The sequence below is a fragment of the Camellia sinensis genome, chromosome 15 (assembly GCF_055761805.1).
Source record: "Camellia sinensis isolate YWXY chromosome 15, ASM5576180v1, whole genome shotgun sequence".
Classification (NCBI taxonomy): domain Eukaryota; kingdom Viridiplantae; phylum Streptophyta; class Magnoliopsida; order Ericales; family Theaceae; genus Camellia; species Camellia sinensis.
Window position 1 is genome coordinate 6,708,030 of NC_138975.1, and position 8,913 is coordinate 6,716,942.

The 8,913-nt window shown below is 40.8% G+C and overlaps 1 pseudogene; it reads left to right on the forward strand.

Moving 5' to 3' along the window:
* The first annotated feature begins 285 nt into the window (after nt 1-285).
* Nucleotides 286-7,175, forward strand: LOC145813832 (uncharacterized; annotated as a pseudogene).
* The last annotated feature ends 1,738 nt before the right edge of the window (nt 7,176-8,913 follow it).

The window sequence follows — 8,913 nt, forward strand, 5'->3', positions numbered from 1 at the left end:
AATCACCCTAATTTTTCATGGAGACCTCCTTCATAAGGCCCTTCTTACAATCCTCCACCACCAAGGCAGAATTTTAATAATTTTGCCAACCAATCTTCCTACCGACCACCACAACCTTACCAACTCCCACAACCTTATTGGCAACCACAACCCCCACATGTTCCTCAAGGTAACTCTGCCTTTGAGACTCAGGTGTTAGAAGTTCTCCCAGAACTTAAAAGGTTAGCACCAGTAGTTCACTCTCACACTCACTCCATTGCCAGGCTAGAGGCCCAATTAGGTCAAATGGCTAACAACATGAATAGGAGAGAGGATGGAAAATTATCGAGTCAGACCGTGGTCAACCCTAAGGGTCAATATGGGGTAGAGGGTTCGGGTGGGAATAGAAAGCACCAAGAGCAGGTGCAAGCTATGATTACCTTGAGAAGTGGGAGAGAGTTAGAGCCTCGGTTAGTTGCATCTAATGCAACTAGAGCTAAGAAGGGTGACCACGGTGGTACACCCAATGAGAGCAAGGGTGAGAGAAAAACACCTAAGAGGGATTACTTAGTCCCTAGCACTTCACATGAGCCTAAGGAACCATATGTGACTAAGGCACCCTTTCCACAATGCCTTGATACATCGTCCCCTTTTAATAAAAAGGCGGCATCTATGGAAGCGATGATGGAGGTCTTTAAACAAGTGAAAATCAACCTCCCCCTGTTGGAGGCAATTAAGCAAGTACCCTCCTATGCTAAATTTCTAAAGGACATTTGTATGCAAAAGCATAAATCTAGGACACACGTGTCCCAAGAGGTCATACTCATGGAGCAAATAAGCTCTATCTTGTTGATTCACACACCCCCTAAGCTTAAAGACCTGCGTGCCCCAACCATTTTATGCATTATAGGGAACCATTTCATTGATAGGGCTTTATTAGATTTAGGGGCTGGTGTCAATTTGTTACCGTACTCTGTGTACGAATAATTTGAGCTTGGTGAGTTGAAGCCCACTATTGTTACTCTCTAGTTGGCTGACCGGTCCCTCAAAGTGCCACGTGGCATGATTGAGGATGTGCTAGTGAAGGTCGATAGGTTTTACTTTCCTGTTAACTTTTTGATTTTAGATAAGGAACCGGTAGCCAGTTCTAGGAAACAAATCCCGGTGATCTTAGGTCAACCTTTCTTGGCTACGGCCAATGCATGCATAAATTGTCGTATCGGGGTTATAGAAGTTTCATTTGGTAACATGTAAGTGAAACTTTATATTTTCCAAGCATCCCAACAACCCTATGAGAAAGAGGAGTGCTTATTTATGGATGTTGTGGATGGAATTGTGGAGGAAGCATTGTCCTCCATTCTTGTAGAGGACCTTCTAGCAGCTTATCTAGCTCATTTTGGGTTTGAAAAATTTAATATTGATGGATCGGTTGAGGAGGTGAATGCTTTACTTAATGCTTCTTCTACACTGGATTTTCCTCCGCAGAAAGCCCGGTTTGAGTCACTTCCTCCTCTGTCGAGAGAGCCTGCCATACCATCTTTGGCCACACAACCTACACTTGAGTTGAAGCCACTCCCGGCCACACTCAAGTATGCATTTTTAGGGCCCTAGGATACTTTACCAGTCATCATTGCATCTGACTTGACTGCAAAGCAGGAGAGTCAGTTAATGAGTGTTCTTGTGGCGCATCGGAGTGCTATAGGGTGGTCAGTTGCTGATTTGAAAGGGATAGATCCTTTCGTGTGCATGCATTATATACACCTAGAGGAGGACACCAAACCTTCTCGTGAAATGCAGCGGAGGCTTAATCCTAATATGAAAGAGGTGATGAAAAAGGATGTATTAAAACTGTTGGATGCGGGTATTATATACCCCATCTCAGACAGCAAATGGGTGAATCCCACACAAGTGGTGCCCAAGAAATCGGGCATGACTGTTGTTGAGAATGAGAAAGGAGAGTTAGTCCCTACACGAACCACTATTGGGTGGCGAGTGTGCATTGATTATAGGAGCTTGAATTCCACGACTAGGAAGGATCATTTTCCCTTACCTTTTATTGACCAAATCCTAGAGCAGTTAACGGGGCAGGGTTTCTATTGTTTTCTTGATGGCTACTCGGGGTATAATCAAGTCCTGGTGTACCCCGCTGACCAGGAAAAGACCATTTTCACTTGCCTTTTTGGCACTTTTGCTTACAGGTGTATGCCCTTTGGGTTATGTAATACACCGGCGACTTTTTAACGGTGTATGATGGTCATTTTCTCTGACATGGTGGAGAAATTTTTAGAGGTTTTCATGGATGACTTCTCTGTGTTTGGGCCGTCTTTCGAGGAATGTCTCTAGAACTTAACCAAAGTCCTTATTCGTTGTGTGGAGACAAACCTGATTTTGAGTTGGGAAAAGAGCCATTTTATGGTTCGTGAGGGTATAGTGTTGGGACACATTATGTCCCTTGAGACATAGAGGTTGACAAAGCTAAGGTTGACCTCATTGCAGGCCTTCCTCCACCCAATTATGTGTGTCAAATTAGGTCTTTCCTAGGGCATGCAAGTTTTTACCGTAGGTTTATCAAAGACTTTAGTAAAATATCACGTCCCTTGTGTAGTTTACTTGCTAAGGACGCGCCTTTTATCTTTGATGAGGCATGCTCGAGGGCTTTTGAAACACTGAGAATTGCCCTTACCACCGCCTCAATCATGAAATCACCGGATTGGTCACTTCCCTTTGAAATCTTGTGTGATGCCTCAGATTATGCTGTTGGGGCTGTGTTAAGTCAAAGGGTCAATAAGGCACCATATGCTATATACTATGCTAGTCGCAGTCTCTTGGATGCACAATTGAATTACACTACCACCAAAAAAGAGTTGCTAGTTGTGGTCTTTGCCTTAGATAAATTTCGGTCCTATCTCTTAGGTTCCAAGGTCATAGTCTTCACTGATCATGCCGCTTTGCGATATTTATTATCAAAGAAAGAGACCAAACCTAGGTTAATTAGATGGATTTTGTTGCTACAGGAATTTGACCTAGAGATCTGAGATAAGAAAGGATCTGAGAATATGGTGGTGGATCACCTCTCTCGAATCCTTGTTGAGTATACTAGTGACCCTCTAATTTTGCGTGATTTGTTTTCAGACGAACAACTCTTTGTGGTGTCACGAGCGAGCCCCCCGTGGTTTGCACATATTGTGAATTACTTGGCCATTGGGCAAATTCCTCAAAATTGGTCTAAGCAAGACAAAGATCGATTCTTTTCGCAGGTCAGGTATTATTTTTGGGAGGATCTGGAGTTGTTTAAATATTGCTCCGACCAAGTTGTCCAACGATGTGTGCCGGATAGTGAGGTGCATAGCATTCTTACTTTTTGCCATTCTTCTACTTGTGGCGGCCATTTTAGTGGGCATAAAACGGCCGCCAAGATTTTACAAAGCGGGTTTCATTGGCCCACAATTTTTAAAGATGCCCATCAATTTTGTAGATATTGTTTGCGCTGTCAGCAAATGGGTTCAATATCTCGGCGTGACATGATGCCAATGTCCCATATTCTTGTAGTAGAGATGTTTGATGTTTGGGGGATTGATTTTATGGGCCCTTTCCCGTCGTCGTTTGGGTTTGAGTATATTCTCTTGGCAGTGGATTATATGTCTAAGTAGGTGGAGGTGATAGCTACCCGAACAAACGATCATAGAGTAGTAATCAAATTTTTGCATGAAAACATCTTTAGTCGTTTTGGGTTTTCTAGAGACATAATAAGTGATCAGGGTACGCATTTTTGTAACCGATTCTTTGAGTCGGTAGTTAAGAAATACTCTATCACTCATAAAGTTGGCACTCCCTACCACCCTCAAACTAGTGGCCAAGTGGAAGTCTCAAATAGGGAGGTGAAGCATATAATAGAAAAAATAGTGAGGCCAGATAGGAAAGATTGGTCAAAACGTTTGATTGATGCATTATGGTCCTACCGCACTGCTTATAAGACACCCATTTGGATGTCACCATATAGGGCGGTGTTTGGCAAAGCTTATCATCTCCCGGTTGAACTTGAGCACCGAGCGTTGTGGGCCATAAAGAAGTTTAACTTCGACATGGTCGCGGCTGGGCTCAACCGAAAATTGCAACTCAATGAGTTGGAGGAAATTCGGAATGATGCATATGAGAGTTCGAGAATTTTTAAAGCTTGGACTAAGGAATTCCATGACAAGCACATTAATAGAAAATCCTTTGAACCTAGCCAAAAAGTGTGGCTTTTTAACTCAAAATTGAGATTCTTTCCGGGTAAGCTTAGATCAAGATGGGATGGTCCCTTTGTGGTTGTAGAGGCATTTATTCATGGCACCATTGAGGTGCAAGATCTAAAGAATGGCCACACTTTTAAGGTGAATGGCCAAAGACTGAAGCCATACATAGAGGGGATTGGGAATGGGGATATGATTGAGACCATTGCTTTGATGGACCCTTTCTACTTTGATTGAGAAATTAAAGTCTTGATCTCTTTTCTTTCCTTTCTATTCTTTTGTATTTTTCTTTATTTTTTGTTGTGCATTACTTTGAGTCTAGGAAACTTTAATTCCTCTAAAGGTGTAATTTCTTTGGTGTTTGTCGTGCCCGAACGGCATCTAACGGTCTGGTATAGCCACCTAACTGTGTTTGTAGTGAGCTCCTAGGAGACCAACTTAGACGGTGGAAACTAGAATTCGAATGGCAAAACCTAGAATGCAAAGGTTTGGAATTTCCGAGACCAAAGTCTGGTTTTAATACCCAAGGGTGTGGAGATTGCTTCAAAACCACCCCGGGTTGAACTCTGTTTGGCAGCCCCATAGGTCGAGTTAGCCTTAGGCACCTCGATTCTGGTTATTGAATCAACCTAGTCTGTCACCCTGTTAGAATATAGGAAAAGTTACAAACATTGTTAGAGAGAAAAGTAGTACCCTTGGTTTCGCGTGAAGATCATACCTTTGGTGAGAATGTAGTTATTCTTGTAATGCTTTTCTTTCTTTTTTTTCCGAATGCGAAACTAAGCTAGAAATTATTTGAATTTTTACTTGGGTTGTAGTTCTTTGTAAATTTTATTTAGGTTGCAAAAAAAAAAAAAAAATTCCCCGCACGTGCGGCAAAATTTTCAATTCACACTTGTTTACTGCTTTAATTGCAGGTGCGCAGAGAAGTTGCGGCAACCGAGCCGCACGTGCGGCTTGACCCCCGCACGTGCGGAACGTCGTCTCCACAAAAAAAAAAAAAAAACTCTCCACACGTGCCACCAAACCCACCGTACGTGGGGCTACAACTTTAATCCATTCTGCTTTAAAAGTAAGTGCGTGGCGGTGGTGCGGTTGCACGCCGCACATGCAGTTTGGCCCCAAACGTGCGGGAAATTTTCTAAATTTAATCCCACGCCTGCTTTACATGCAGGTGTGTGCCATTGTGCGGAAAAAAAAAATTAAAAAAAATTAAAAATAAAAAAAAAATTCCAGATTTCTTTGTTCCATTTTTTTATTATTTATTTTTTTTTATTTTATTTTCGTTTAAAAAAAAGTAATTATAAATAATTAACTAAATAATAATAAATAAAATAAATAAATATTCTTGAAACCAAACCCTAGATCCTCTTTTGACTATCACTTTCTCAACCACACTCTCACTCTACCTCTCACCATCTCTCTCTCTCTCTCTCTCTCTCTCTCTCTCTCTCTCTCTCTCTCTCAACCCCACAAACCCACCAACTCATCATACTCCCACCATCACCAATTTCTTCTTCCTTCTTCTTCCTTCAACTCTCACCCCTCCTTTCTTCTTCCTCACCATCACTTTTTCACCGGAGCATCACCATCCTTCCCGTCCGGCGATCTCCGGCGACCACCATTTTTTCCGGCAAATCTCCATTCTTTTTCCCTCTTCCTCCACTCTTTCAAGGTAAACCTTCCTTTTTGTTTAGATTTGTGGATGTAGGAGTAGATAAGTAGAGTTTTGTTTTTGATTTTGTTCAAGTCATTATCTATTGTTATATAAAAAAATAAAAAAAATTGTGCAGTGAAGAAGACGACCGCCGCACGTGTGGCCAAATCTGGCACATGTGTGGTGCCTTTCCCAAAAAAAAAATTATTATTAATTCGTTTGGGAATAGGCTTTTTTAGTAACTTTTTGACTTTTTAGCTAAAATGTGATGTAAAAAAAACTATTATGTGTTGGGATTACTTTTTGACTTTTTACGAAAAAATGTGCAAAAAGTATAGAGAAAATGAAATCTTTGACTTTTTGGTATGGGTTGTTGGCTTTTTGATTTTTTTAGTAATTTTTTGGCTTTTTGACTAAACCGGTCGCTTCCCAAACGAGGCCTTCTAATTCATTTTAATTATACTTGACTTTTCTAATTCATTTTAATCCTAGGTTGTCTATTTATTTATTTAGCTGTTTAGTTGTTTATTTATTTTATTTTTTTTATTTACTTAGTTGTTAAATTTTTTTAAATTAATTATTTATTTATTCTTTATTAGTTTATTTCATTACTTGTTAGTGTAGTTTGTTTTCATTTGTTTAATCTGTCGTTATTTACATAAAATGTGAATGTGTCGAATTTATTTTATTTTAGATTTCATATATTATAAAATAAAATAAAAGAAGTTTATTTTAGGTTCAATAGTTAGTTTCATAACTAATTGTGTAACTAGTTTAGTTGTTGTTATTTTTATTTTTATTCATATTTTATTTTAGTTCATTTATTTCTCTATTAAAAAAATATAAAAAAAATAAACAAAAAATTCTAATACTTAGCTTTTCTAATTCATTGTATTGTCCATCTATTTATTTAGTTGTTTAGATATATTCTATTATCTCAGTATTACTTGTTAGTTTAATTCAATACTTGTCAAAATGTTAATATGTAAGTTTATATTATTCTATTTTATTTTGTTTTTCGTTAAAAAAAAAAACACAAAAATGATGAGAATTGCATGTGGTACATCAGTGGGCAAACTTGTGCTTTAATATTTTGTTTTATTCTCATGTTGGTTCCATGAGCATGTATATGTTTTTGGTATGTGCTGGAAATGAGTGGACAGTTATCCACCCGGGCCTCCAAAAAGGCTAGAGGTTCCACCTCCTCGGCGCCACCACCGCCATCGTCACCACCATCCTCGCCACCACCACCGGTTGGGTTGCTACGGCTGGAATGGGCTTCACGCCCGATTCACAAGCTCACATAGTTCCAACTCAACTATTTTCAGAATGACCCAGTCACCTCTTGGGCCATTGAGCAGCTCCGCCTTCGGCAACAGTTGGGCCTTTGCACTGTGACAACACCCACTTATCCTCGTATGGTATGGCTCTTCTACTAGAACCTGTATGAGTCACTCACCGAGGTAGGACTGCTGTCCACTATTGATGGCCATCTTGTCAGCATCACAGAATCCATGATTGCCGACGTGTTAAGGTTCTTTTCCATGTCGGAACACCAGCCCTTCCCAAAAGTTGAAAACCAACAACCCATACACAGCCTCATCCAAGAGTACTTCCCGAAGGCCCACGGTGATGCAAGTTACACATGTTTGCGCCGGAGCAAGCTGTCTGGCCACTTGCTATTCATTGATTCCGTGATATACAAGAATGCCCTTCCACTTGGGCATAAAGCTAAGCGCCGTTGGCAGTTTGTTCGGGTCTTACATGGTTATTAGCATGGCTATCAGGTCCCACTTGCGCACATCATCTGGATGCATTTGCACAAATTTCTACGCGAGGCAGTTCGGCCTCAACCTATGCAGAACCTGACTTGGCTCTTGCCATTTGCCAACTTGCTCACACTTGTCTTCGAGCTGAACAGCCTCCCCATTGATTCAACTAAGGAGATTGATAGAGCTTATCTGACTTTCAGGCAGCGGGAATAGCAGCATAGCCTATCTCGCATCTCGCAGCAGGTTGGTGCCCCGGTTGACGAGGCCCAAGACCCTGTCCATGACCAACCACCTTATCCTGCCTCCCTTGTGCCTCTCCCAGGGGACCCATTCTACATGACTCGCGATGAGTACTTACAGCTTCAGCACTATGTAGATCAGGTCCACAATACTCTTCGTGATCACCACCAGAGTCGCACGGGGTTACGCACGGATTTTCAGGCGTATCGAGACTATGCTCAAGCGGCCTTCTACCAGCTACACGCCTGCTAGCTCGACATTTAGCAGTCAGTTGCATCACTGCAAACTGAATTTTATACATATCGAGAGTCGAGCCAGCAGCGTTTAGATCAGCTCGGCCAACGGGTTCAACATAAAGCCTTTGAGACGCGATCTTTGATGCATGCCTTGTTTGCCTAGTATTTCCCGCCACCATCGCCACCAGATTCTCAATAGTACCAGCCTATATATTGCTTTGTCTCTTTTATTTTTATTTTTCTTTTTAGTTATTTCTTCTTTTCATTAAAAATAAAAAAATAAAAAATAAAAAAACTTGATTTGTTTGGGTTCGTAGCCTTTTTAACTCAAGTTATTAAGCCCGTAGGGGTGTCTCTACACCTAGTGCCCTAAAACCGTCTGGTTTGGGAGTCATTGGTCCAATACTTGTTACATGGGTTAATTAGAAAGCTTAAGGGACTTAGACATTGCACAGTTAAGGAAAAATAAAGAGAATGACTTGTTCAGATTTGTAGTCTTTTCAACTCGAGTTATTAAGCCCGTAAGGGTGTCTTCACACCTAGTGCTCTAAAACTGTCTAGTTTGGGAGTCATTGGCCCAATGCTTATTACATGGGTTGATTAGAAAGCTTAATGGATCAGGACATTGCACGGTCATCTAAAAAAAAAAAACACTTTTGAGAATCTTGGCTGCAACAATTTAGTTTTTCTGTATATGTTGGGTGTTATTATCAATTACACTGGGCTATTATAGTGAACAGTTAACTAACATGGAGATTGCACTTTACACCGAGGGTACTGATGATTTGTCTACTAGC